This window comes from Megascapheus bottae, chromosome 9 (assembly GCF_031878675.1).
Source record: "Megascapheus bottae isolate mThoBot1 chromosome 9, mThoBot2.hap1, whole genome shotgun sequence".
NCBI lineage: Eukaryota > Metazoa > Chordata > Mammalia > Rodentia > Geomyidae > Megascapheus > Megascapheus bottae.
The window spans coordinates 63,036,594-63,049,760 of NC_143517.1; the positions used below are offsets into that span (position 1 = coordinate 63,036,594).

General features: G+C 48.2%; 1 protein-coding gene across 3 annotated transcripts in view; it reads right to left on the reverse strand.

Annotated features, from left to right (window-relative positions):
* The window catches only part of Zfat (zinc finger and AT-hook domain containing), a 156,531-nt gene that overhangs the window by 142,405 nt on the left and 959 nt on the right, over nt 1–13,167 (reverse strand). The window contains exon 1 of one of the 3 annotated variants that reach the window (XM_090339447.1): nt 9,322–9,574. The exons of the other annotated variants lie outside the window; for them this stretch is intronic. The gene's annotated coding sequence lies outside the window, so the exon portion shown is untranslated. Of the gene's footprint in view, nt 1–9,321; nt 9,575–13,167 lie in introns of those variants that run through there. 3 annotated transcript variants of the gene reach the window in all.

Below are 13,167 nucleotides of genomic sequence, written 5' to 3' on the forward strand. Positions count from 1 at the left end.
CATGGGGGGAACCCTGGGGTGTGAACTACCACTTGGAGAATGAGCCCAGGAAAGGGCTATGGCTTCCCTGATGCAAAGAAATTTCACCCAGAAAAGACTGGTAATGGCAGTGGTGTAGAGCATTCCTCCCGCTGTCTCTCTCTGCCCGTCTCTCTCTCTCTCCCTCTTTCCCTTCATGCCTCTCTCCTTCTCCTCTCCTTTCCTCCTTCCATTTCTCTCCCTCCCCCCCCCCCTCTCTCTCTCTATCTGGTTTTTTGGCTCCAGAATGGAACCCCAACCTCCTCTATGAGCCCACTGCAGAATAAAATCCACACTGCCCCTGTTATATTAATAATACTGACAAAGACCGTCATAATCTTAACCACACTGGATCAAATGGATGATGCCATCACCATCACCATAGCTACCATCACCATTCCATCATCATGACAACACCCGTCATGCCACCACCCTGGTCATGATCCCCTCTCATCTACAGAGGAGAAACCTAGGGCTTAGAGAAGTTAATGAACCACCCAGAAGCACCTGCCACAGCCATTCATTTGGGGGAAATGAGAGGATGTCAAATGTGGGTGATTCCACTCACCCAAACAGCCCACTTAGTAACTAAGCACACCCACTACAAAGTTTGACCACAGGTCCAGACATAAGCGACAGTGAACCACCAAGTTCCAGGCAGACAGCTTTCCAGCACGGGCAGGATCCATATGTGTGCTGACAGTACCCTCTGGTGGCCAGTCCTAGCATTTCAGTTAATCAACAGGGCACCTCTGGCGCCTTGTTTAAAACAGCCCAGGGAGGCCTGCTGCCCCTCTTGAAGAGGGAAGGAGGTTACAGGCTACACAGTGCGTAGTCACGCAGCAGGCGCACAGCCCAGTATCCCCACCTGATGACAGGGAGGCGGACTTGTCCTGCTAGCCCAGGTATAGGTGAGTCAGAACCCAAAGCTGACCACAGGTTCTCTCTGTCACTATCATCCACTGCCTGGCCCATTCTTAACTGGACTAAAAGGTATTGTGCAATCTCATGGGGCTTTCCTCTTTCCACGCATGCCTCTGAGTCACAGAAGCAGCGAGGCTCGGCTGAGGCAGGTGCTGTAGAGCCATGAAGCATCGAGGGAGCGCTGAGACAGGATGAAGTCCAGGGAATTCCATTTCCTGTCTGCCAGTGGCCACACTGTGAATTCACTGACTGCTTGGGAACATTCGCAGAGCTGTACATGCACACGCATGCTACCCAGCCCTCTAAGAAAACTACGTGGCAGATGTTCAAGGAAAACATGTGATTCACACACTCGCCTTGTGGTGCCTTCGGTGTGACCACAACTCTGCTCCTTGTAACTAGGAACCCTGGGCGTGCACACACTTGGCCTCTGGGCACTTTGGCTTGCTCGTGCAGGGCCATGGGGAGGGAACCAGGAACTCACCTGTCTGCCACAGTGCCTTGCTCCTCTGTGACCCAAGAGGAAGCACCCACTGAGGCAGGAGCCCAGGCCACCCAGCTTCCAAGCGCCTGTCACCCCTCCGGTGTTGCAAAATCCCATATGTCACTCAAAATTGTCCCAAGCCTCATTTCCTCATCTGGAGAAGACAGCACCCTCAAAGTGGCCTGGGAAGGTTTGAAAACAGAACGTCATCTAGCCTTATCCAGAGGCAAAGGTGCAGAGACAGCACTCCTGAACGGTGAGGGTGTAGAGACAGCCTGACCACTGGCTCCCCGACATGGGGGCCGCGGGAGCCAATGTCTCAGCCAGGAATCACCACAAGGTGCCTTGCCAATGCAGTCCCATCAGTGCTCACCCTTAATTTGTGGAACTACTATTATGCCTCTGGTAACATGCTGACAGCCATGACAACTTCCACAGCTCACGAAGTTAACATAGTTATTAAATGCAAGGGAGAAATCCCATAGGCATTTCTTTGCTCAAGCTGAATGAACAAAATAAAACAGGAAATGCTCGGTATCAGCTATAATTAAGGCTGGGCTAAGTTGTATTATCATTTTATGCATACACATTTCTTCCATGTTGATACTTGGCATGATTTTTTTAAAGTTATTTTTAAGCACTCTCAAAGAGCACGCTCTGGGCCATGAAGTATATGCATGGTATCATGGCTGAAAAACGAGGTCCTTTCCAGAGAAAAGCACACGGTCTCACATGGCCAGGAACGGCCCTCTGCAGGCCTGGGAGGCACCGGGCACCAGGAGGAGGCGCTCAGGGGAAGACCCCAATGGCACAGCCCCATCTGCAAATGGCTCAGGTGGCCTCGAGTAGTTACCTACCTGTAATGACACTCTTGTGTCTAATGGGACTGTGTCTGACCACTGCCATATCACAAATCAAGCAAGACAAAACCTCTCCATTCCTTAAGGGTCTGAGAGGGCAGAAGCCACGCCACAGCCCCCAGCAGCACCGCACCCAAGGCTCTGGCTTCCGTGTGCTGTGAGGTAAAGGGCCTCTTTCTCACAGCAGCCACACTGGCTCCTATCATACACCCTCACTAGCGAACTCCATCTTGGGCTGGCGGCATGACCCAAGCCTCCTTCCTTTGCTACATATGCAGGGACACCTAGGATAGAGAGCTGACCACACACAGCTGCCCTACTGACCCAGTGAGGATGACAGAGGTGTCACTGGGGGAGCCATCATTCCGCAATGGTGACGACTTTGCAGACTGCCAGCTACAGTGTTGTTGCTGAAGAGGGTAAGAAATGACTGAAATTTTAAGAAGTAATGTCACTGCCTATGCTGTCCCCTGTACCTGTACACACATGCTCCTGTGTGAAAAACGCATCCTCACACATATAAACACACACACAATGCACATGCATACAGAGGAGCAAAGACGCAGTGATTCAGGAGATCTGAGAACTGGTTCAAGGTCTAAGAGGAGAAATGAGAGAACAGGAAGGGCAGGGATAAAGGGGAGAGGAAGGACTGAGAAGCAAAGGGAAGATGGCAGGTGGTTGGAGAGCTGTTGGGGCCCTGGGTGGGGGGCTGGGCCCAGGAGGCAGCAGGGAAGTGGCCCTGCCCTGGAAGAGCTCAGGCTCAGGCTCCCCACTGCCCCGGCCTCCTTCCTCCAGATGCCTCATGGTTGAGAGGAGGAAAAGCAGGTGGAGAACCGGAGAAGGTTCCCATCAGCCCTGCCTCACCCTGCCCAGCCACTGATTCTGGTATTCACAATGGGGGCACCGGAGCAGAGCCTGGCACCGAGTATGCTCCTGGTGTCTGCGGCCCATGGACACACCACCTCTCAGGAAAGAGCTCCAAGCAGAGCAAAGCGAAGCTCTTAGTAATGCTGGCTCTATTCCACCCCATCTTGGGCAAGTATTCAGGTCCTACAATGGGTAAACTGAGTCAGAGGAGCCACTAAGGAGTAGTGCTTACAAACTGAACAATCCACAGGGTAAAGAGGCTTGCAAATATCCACCTAGGCCAGGCAGAGTCACTGAGGATGAATGCCTTCCTTCTTGTAGCACGGCATGTCCTGACTGGCCAGGAAGATGGGTGTAAAGCCCTGTGAAATGTGAAATCAACACCCACCCTGTACCAGGCACCAGATGAAGGCCAAAAACCTTATCTAGGCAAACAATGTGCAGCAGAAATACGAAGCAACCACAGACGTCATCTAAAATTTTTCATACCCACAAAGAACTAAATGAACTAAAATGAAAAAAATCATAATTACAGCTATATAGAAATATATCTAGTTACATATATATCCAAAATAGCATAATTTAACCTGCCACCCAAATGTTAAAAGTGTGAAGACAAATGTCCTCTTCTTTGTTTCTGCACTATCTTCAAAGCTGTGTCCTCTCCAACTTACAGAAGGGCCCAGCTATGGTAGGACAACACCCAGGTGCTATACTGGTGTGGTGTGGCTCCGCCATGCCAAGCACCCGCCTCACTGCCTATGAGGAAGCAGCTCTTGGGTTCCACTCACTGACCACCGATGGTCTGAAGAGAGCCCCCACCACCCACAATTCTCTGGGGCCTGCCAAGTTAGGGAAATCAGGACAAAGGGGAGCCATAGGACCCATAGGCTGGCCTCGTGGCTGCACTCTTGCAGGAAGGGCATTTTCATTTATTCCTGCCAGGAGTTTAAAGGATAACCGGGCTCAGGACTCCTCAGGTCAGGATGCAGAGACAGAATAAAATGACAGCCAGGGTGGAGCCCGAGGCCCATGCGGGAAAGAGCAATCCAATTCCTCATCCTGAGAGTCTACGCTGCACTGGAGGAAGGCCTGGGGCTGGTCTGGTATGAACTCTTCTGCATTTCTAAATAAATCCCAGGAGGAAAGCTCCCTTTGAATATTCAACAACATCCAAAGTCTTTACCCATGCCAAAGAGATTTAAACTTCAGGAAGACAAAGCAGTGAGAAACCCTGCCGCCTACCCATCCTCTCACCTGATCAAAATGGTGTGGCCTCTTCCTAGTATGAAAACATGTGGGAAGCTCTTGGTCTCTTGCACTACCCTGGAATCTACAGTTAAAGTGTGTTCAGCGGTGCTGAGCTTTCCAGCGTGGGATGCCGGATACATGTCACACGGAGTGCCAGCACAGTGAGGAGAGAGAAAAGCACAGACTTCCGTGCAGAGACAGGAGCAGGTGACCCCAGAGACTCGCTTCAGATAACCACTTCATGCTTCAAGTCCCCATGCAGACCACATTAGAGGGATGTCGAATGCCAGGGGCCAACATCCTGGACACTGTCCAGCGTGGAGGTAAGTCCACACAGCCCTGCCTGTCCCTCCCATGCACGCACAAGCCTCACTGTGTGGGGTGGTAGCTAGTTGGGTTTATATTCATGGGAACCTCAGGGTCAGGCCTGCCCTCCTCAGGGCTCCAAAGGGACCCTGGCAAGTCCAGCGCCTCCCACAGCCAAGTGCTGGGATGATGAGAACAAGCGTGGGCAGCTCTGGGTCCTCTCTCTTGGCCTGGCTAAGCCTGGCAAGCCACCTCTAACTGGTCTCCTCCCTTGGGCAAGTCTACACATACATGCAATAAAGGGCAAAAAATAACTGGCCAGGAGCAGCTGGCAGGGTAGGGAGAGCAGGCAGGCGCCTGCTCTGTTATTAAACTTACTTGTTAATTCAGGACCATCTTCCTTCGAGGCTCACTTTCTGCCTTGCTTTGACAGGGAAACTTTATTAAACCCCTTTCAATATAAATTAAGTTTCCAAAGCACCTCTGACACACACCGCCGCATTGACAATTTGAAATCATGTATTTAATAGTGTTTATGTATTTGACCTCCATCTCTTTGAGTTGACTCTAAGATTCAAAACTATTAGTATAATTTAATTCAAATTTAGTTAAATGCTTTAAAAGATCAGTGTGAAGCATTATAGAAGGTATTTCCCTCTATTCAGAGCAGTGCTACATTGCTTTGTGTTGAGAAGGAGGGTATTTCCAGGGTTTCACCAGGAATCCCCAAGAAGCTTGAAAGAGAGGCACTCACCATGAACACAACACCCAGCCCGCTCAGAAAGCTCAGGAGCCCAACCCCAGCCAAAGGGAAAACTTCTAACTCTCCAATCCTTCATTCAAAAATGGGAACAAATACAACGCTGCCAGAGTGGTTTTGGTCAAACCTGACCAAGGCAGCAAGGTAAGATGGCTAGAAGAAAGATGGCAAGGGCCCACAGAGCCCAGGTGTCAGAGAGACCTAGAGCCCACTTGGGCTCTTGACCTCCCTGGAAATTGAACTCACCTGGCTCTGTTCTTCTTGGTGTTTATGCCCTAGAAAAGGGAGGGAGGGAGGGAGGGAGGGAGGGAGGGAGGGAGGGAGGGAGGGAGGGAGGGAGGGAGGGAGGGAGGGAGGAAAAAAAGAAAACAAAAAAAGGAACTTCAGGGAAATACCTGCTCACAAAGTTCATACATTCAAAGAAAGAAAACAAATAAGATAAACACACAGGAAGGGACAATGCAGTGAACTGCAGTAGGGATGAACTGGGTGTCCTTGTTTAAAGGGATAAAGGGATAAGCACATGCGCTGAAGTGGAACAAGGGCAAAGCTAAACCCAAGAGACAATGGAGGAGGCATGGGCCACACGGGCTTCAAGCTAAAGCATTTGAAAAAGGCGCCAACTGAATACTGAAGTCTAGTAGCAGGTTTCTTTTTCAGAGACAAAGCTTCATGATTCAGAACCTGTTTTTAGTATGTTCCAGCAGAATATGCTAAAAAGCAGATAAGTATCCATACTATAATAAAAAAAAAAAAGAGCTGTTTTCATCTTGTCAGGGAGGGACTTGAGAATGTGAAGAGAGAGAACAAACTGGGTGCTATTTAATTAGAATCAGGAATAGACAGCTACATAAACTTAACAATCTTCACTTATATGTATGTGTGGGTACTTGGGCTTGAATTCAGGGCCTCATACTCCCGCTTGGCTTTTTTGCTCAAGGCTGACACTCCACCACTTCTGTTTTTTTGTTAAAGAGTCTCAAAATGGGCTGGGAGTTTGGCATAGTGGCAGAGTGCATGCACAAAAACCCAGGTTCAATTCCTCACTACCACAGACACAGAAAAAGCAGGAAATGGTGCTGTGGCTCAAGTGCCCTAGGCACTGAGTTCAAGCCCCAGGAACGGGGGGGGGGGGGGGGGGGGGGGGAAGAGTATCAGTGGTCTTTTCTGTTCAGATTGGCTTTGAAACATGATCCTCATACCTCAGCCTCCTGAGTAGCTAGAATTACTGGCATGAGTTACCTGTTCCCAGCTTCAAGGATCTTTAAGGTAAAAAATGAAACATGTGTTCAGTGTGTGCCTACCTCTGGTGCCAGTGAAAATGAGGCCCCTGCTTCCCAGACCTTGGCTTCTAAACCCCATTCTCGACTATGAGACACCAGATCTGCTTGAGCAAACATGAAGTGTACAGAATGAGCCTCAGAGGAAAGACACACTTGCTCAAGAAGGGTCATGTTGGGACACAGGCTGCCTTTAGGGAGCTCCAGTCAGAGGTAACTGTGAGGAACAAGTTAAGTAATGAGAATTTACAAGTCCATACTAACAAAACAGGAGAAGGAAAGACATTCCTGCCCACAGAAGATGATCAGTGAGACAAAATGGTTCACCGTGTACGGTGCTGGGTCTGCTCACGAGCCTGATAGCTGTGGTCACTGCCCAATGCCTATCCACATCACAACATCAGGGCCTGACTGAACACCCACAGTTTCCGTCTGTCCACTGTGCCTCCATAAAGCTGCGGGCAAAGACATCAGTGGAGAGGGAATCACCCAGCAATCATCAGAATGATGATCCATTCTGCCAAGAATCATCCACGGAAGGCAACAGCCAATGAAGAAAGTCTAAGAGTAACAGGATAAATACAGAGTCCAAAATACCTGCCCGGGAGACATTTAATTACAAGGGGATAAGCAGTAAGTTCATGATGAGGGAACCCAACCTCCCCAAATGTAACACCACTATTTAAAAAAAAAAAAAAATCAAGGCACCCACAGTACACAACACTGAGGATTCAGTATCATTTCTGCAGTAATTCTGCCAGTAAGAACAGAATCTGAATTTTCTCATCTATTTATAAGAAAACATGACACAAAGTCAAGGGAAGGGACAGGCTACAAAATAACATCCCTCCCTGGTCCTCAACTGTAACAATGTCATGCCATGCACCACTGGCTTACTCCTGCAACCCTAGCTACTCAGGAGGCTGAGACTGCAGGTCCAGTGCAAAGCCACCATGGGCAGGAAAGTCTGGGAGACTCTTATTACCAAAAAGACAGAAATGGAGCCACAGCTCCAGTAGCAGAGTAAGCCAGGAGTGAAAAGGCTAAGAGATAGTGCCCAGACACTGAGTTCAAGTCCTAGTACTGGCACAAATACATAAATAATATAAATACTAATGTCATAAGACATAAAAACAAAAAAGCAGCTCCAGCCTACGAGTAAAGCAACATGATGATTGAAGGTGGTATACCTCTCAGAACTTGCCCACAGCAGGGCAACTGGTGGAGTCTGAATTACACTGATGCTATTTTCTGACTATGTAGAGATAATGTATTGGTACAGGAGAATGCCCTTGGTTTTAGGAAATAAACACTGATAATAATTGGGGTAAGTAAAGGGACCGTGTATTTGCACTACAACTTGCATGCATTTCTCAACTCAGGGCACGTCACCATTGTATGCAGTCCCCTCTCCTGCACTGTAATTCTGCCTTTTCTGGAAGTTCTTCCTAGGGCAATCATGTAGTACAGCCCCCCTCTCCCTCTCTCTCTCCCTCTCCCTCTCCTTCTCCCTCTCCCTCTCCTTCTCCCTCCCTCTCTCCCTCCCTCCCTCCCTCCATCCCTCCCTCCCTCGGTCCCTCAGTCCCTCCCCCACCTCTCTCTCTCCCTCCCTCCCTTCCTCCCTCTCCTCTCCCTCCCCTCCCTCCCTCCCTCCCTCTCTCTGGTAAAATACACGTAGACGTTATTACTTTAATTTTCAGTGTGCTGCCTGGTGTCTTAGGTGCACTCATGGTGACATGCAGCTGCCACCACCAGCCATCCAACATGTGCTACCTTCCTAAACAACAGTTCCACAGACATCAGACACTGGCTCCCCACTGCCTCTCCACCAGGCCCTGGCAATTCATTAGATACTGTTTGTCTGTAAAGAAAAAGAAATTGTTGGGGCTGGGAATGTGGCCTAGCGGTAGAGTGCTCACCGTGTCTGCCCGAAAACCTGGTTCAGTTCCTGGGTACCACATATACAGAAAAATCCAGAAGTGGCACTGTGGCTCAAGTGGCAGAACAATAGCCTTGAGCAAAAAGTGACCAAGGACAATGTGCAGGCCCTGAGTTCGAGCGCCAGGACTGCCAAAAAAATTGTCATAATAAAGGTGATGCACACAGTGGTTACAGCTATACGTCAGGTAAAGAGTACATTTCTTTTTGGACAATGCCAACTCCTCCCTCGCTCTCTCCCAGCTTTTCCCTCCTATCCCCACCCACCGTTGTCTAGTTCATTTTCAAGTGTCTAGTGAGTGCCACTGCTGCATCTATTTCTGTCCACGCCTCACGCTCCCCAAAGACATATAAACAAACAAGATGAAAAGAAAAGACAACAAAAACAACAAAGACCGATCCTCTCGTTTCCATTTCCTGGAGTTCATTTCAATGACTATGAGATGATCAGAAGCACACAGCCATGGCTGCTCTCGGAAGAGAGTCCTCCTGCGATCTCCCTGTGTGTCTTCTTGTGGCTTTCTTCATTCTAGTCATGTCCTCAAGGTTCACCCCTGCGGCAGCATGTCACAGCCTCTGTCTGTTTCATAGCTGAATGTAGACAGTCTGCAGAGGGAGTATGTCACTTACCTCCTCACACACTGCTGTGTAGCCTTGCTCTGGCTCCTTCCAACTTTGGGTCACTGGGCACCTTCAGGCCACAAGAATGTGAAGTTCAAGTGTCTCTTGGGGACCCTACGTTCAGTCATTTGAGGTATATGCCAAAAAAAGTATACATTCCATCTGGTAGTTCTTCATGAGGAAATTCTACTTCTAGTCTTTGAAGAATAATCATACTTATTCACACAGCTGATGCACTTTCTTACATTCTTTTGACATCTATATCTGCCTTGAGTTTAAAAAAAAAAAATCAAGGTCCTGAGTTCAAACTCTAGTATAGACACAAAAACAAGAAACAACAAAAAACAGACCACAGCGTCCTTTTTTTTTTTTTTTTTCCTTGTTTTGGTCAGTCGTGGGGCTTGAACTCTGGGCCTTGAGCTCTGGGCCCGGGTGTTGTCCCTGAGCTCTTCAGCTCAGGGCTACCACCCTCACAGGGCCATTTACAGTTTTGTAGTAATTAAATGGAGGTAAGAGTCTCAGAATCTTCAGTGCGTGGGCTGGCTTTGAACCTCACTTCTCAGACCTCATCTTCTGAGTAGCTAGGATTACAGGCGTGAGCCACTGAACCCTGCAGACCACAACTTCTTTACAGCAGGTTCCTAAGTAGATGATCTGGGACTGGTTTCAAGGCTACTGCAAATGGTTGGCTGATCTTGCTTGCTAATGTAATTGGATTAAGAGATATAGAGGTTGTCTAGATTAGTGAAGCACACTTATGGGTGTGTCTGTGAGTTTCCAGACAGGATTAAGTGAGGGGACCAATTTGAGGCACCATCTTATAGGCTGGGAACCAGGGTAGAACAAAAGGGGCAGGAGAAGTAAAGGAGGCCCACTAACACAGACGTGAGTACCCTCCATCCTCCCTACCCACCCACACACAGGACCATGCTTCTGCTTCTTCAACTACAAAGAAAAGAGAAGCAGCCTACTTTGCAGAGCAGTTACAGAACTAGTCACTCAATTTTATTCCCCTACAACTGCACGATTTAATTCAGGATTTGGGCCACTGTATCACACATTATTATTTATAGGTACAAGTCGCTCTCATTATGTACTGAATTTTCACAGATACTATTTAAAACTACAAGATGTTCGGCAAAGAAGGTGAGAGGCTTGATGGGGAGAGAGAAGATGACAGGCGGCAGTGAAGAGGAAAGGCAGGTACCAGATGTGCGCAGACTGTCCCCTGGGAGGCCTTCACAGCCATATGCTACCCAGGGCCTATTTTTATGTGAGGAGGTGGTGGCTTCACACTTGCCAAGGTCCTACAGCTGTGACACAGCAAGACCAGGACTTGCATCCGGATGTTTCCCCTGCTCTCTGTAATACCTGAGCCTGGTTCCTGGCAGGTCTCAGAGAGACTGTATGTGCCCCACTAAGCTCATATGACATGCTGTCCCAGGGCCCCATTCATGGGGAAAGAGTCCTCAGTCCCTAGGAAATGTCTAAGATCTGTGCAAGAACTTGGCAAGTCCTACACCAGCCTCCTGGCCCAACTCTGAAGTAAAAAGGTAGAATAGAATTCAAAAGACAATTCTCTCTACCACCAAGAAACAGAACTGAATAGGGTTGGATGAGTCAAGCCTGCAAAGACTTCCCCTCCATGGTCACTACCTCCCTCTACAAACGAAGTTACTGAACTCCCAAACTTGCTTTTTGCACTTTTAAAGATCATCACAGCCAGGCATACTATAATCCTAGCTACTAGCTGAGATATGAGGATCAAGGTTCAAAGCCAGCCCAGTACAAAAGGACCTGAGACTCTTATCTCCAATTAACCTCTAGAAAAGGGAAGTGGGGCTTGGCTCAAGGGTAGGGTGGTAGCCTTGAGTTGAAGAGCTCAGGAACAACACCCCCCCCCCCCAACAGATCAAATCTCATGTCACACACACACAAAACATCATCAGAATCTACTGTATCCACCTTTCCATATACAAATGCCTTCTAGAAGCAAGTGATGTTAGGCATAGTGGAACATGTCTGTAATCCCAGCACTCAAGGTGCTAAACTCAGCAGCATCCAAAATTCCAGCCCATCCTTGGCTATATAGTGTGACCAAAATTAACAAACAAGAAAAATGAACAACAAAGACACCAATGGAAGCCCGGCACCTGTGGCTCACACCTGTAATCCTGGCTACTCAGGAGGGGCTGAGATCTGAGGATCCAGGTTCAAAGCCAGCCCAGCACAAAAGCCCAAGACTCTTTATCTCCAATTACACACCAGAAAACCAGAAATGGCTCTGTGGCTCAAAGTGGCAGAGCGCTAGCTGAAGAGCTCAGGGACAGCACCCAAGCTCAGAGTTCAAGCCCCATGACAAAAAAATAAAACAAAACAGTCAGTGGATGGCAGTGTCCTGAGCTGTGTAATGGACAGCCAGGTCTTGTTAAGGTGGGGACAAAGGGATAAGCACCCTCCAGAGCCCCATAGCATCCCCAGCACAGGCCCTTGTCTTGGTTGGCACATCAGGAATCTGGGGCAGAGATTTCTGGGTCCAGAATTACAGTTCTTCCCCAACATCCTTTGGCTCTTAGAATAGAGGCCTGCCCTAGGGAAATCTGAGTCAGTGAAGGCTTAACCAGATAAATCTCAGAAGAGGAAAACTTAACTGCAGGCTAAATCCTTCTCTGCAAGTAGACAGGCTCATGTTGGTGCCGAGGTTCCTGAGGCAACAAGCATTAACTATAAAAGGAAAGGCAATTAAGGAGACTTTTTAATACACCTAATTCTGGGCGGCAACAGAATGCTCCTTAAGGATAGCTATCTTTGAAACGCTGTGACGTAAATTATAAGGTTGAAAGAAAGAAATAAGAACCTTTTCACTGGAAGCAATGATAAACCTTGGAGAAAAGAGCAAGGAAGGCCACACAGCCCTGGGAGATAGAGATGGCCAGCCCAAACCTGGTCCTCCCTCCTTGCCATCTACTACACTGCCTCCTCCAAAGTAGCCAACAGCAAACTCCTGAGGAGCTGTAACTCAGAAACTCCTTTTGCCCCAAAGCACTAACAAATAAAAAGGGAGAAAAGTTTGGTATCTGCCTCCATTTAGGAATTCAGGTACAGGACAGGTCAATGCATTTTTACATCCAGAGAAGGAGGGCTTGTGCGCTTCCCTCCATGCACCTCCTAATAAACCTTCCCTGCCCTTCAACACTACCAGCTTCTTCAGAGTGAGTGGCTGTACATCTTTTATTGTTACACATGCAAATGGAAGAAAAGCGCAATAAATGCCCAAGGTCATTCTAAAAAGAAAAAAAATAAAAACTGCTGGGAAGGCCCAGAATTGCAAAGTTACAGTTTTAAGAAAGCATGCCTGCAACTATGTCATAAGAAAGGGTATCAATGTTTGTGAAGTTATGCACCTTCTATCTGGTGAATATAATGTAACCCTTCTATTAATCACAATTTAAAAAAAAGAAAAGAAAAAGAAAGAAAGAAAGCATGCCTGCAAGGTAGCTAGGTGAAGCCTTGAATCCTAGCCAACTCTGGAGGCTGGGGATCAGGATTCAAGATTTTTGGCCAGTTCAGGGACAAAGTGAGGAAGATTCCAGCACAGCCAACAAGGCTGTGCAAGAGAACACCTGCCATCTGAATGAAAGGTGAACTGGGAGACAGTGTAACTATGAGGAAAACTGATGACTAGTAAGAAATAAGGAAAGCAAAAAAAGGACTGGGACATAGCACCGGTGGGGAAAAAAAAACAAACAGACATGGCAGACACAAAGCACCTGAGTTCCAACCCCAGGAGGGCAGGAAAGGAAAGGAAGTTTATCCGAAAGCTCCCTCTTTCTGCGGGGCGGCAGTGACTCACAC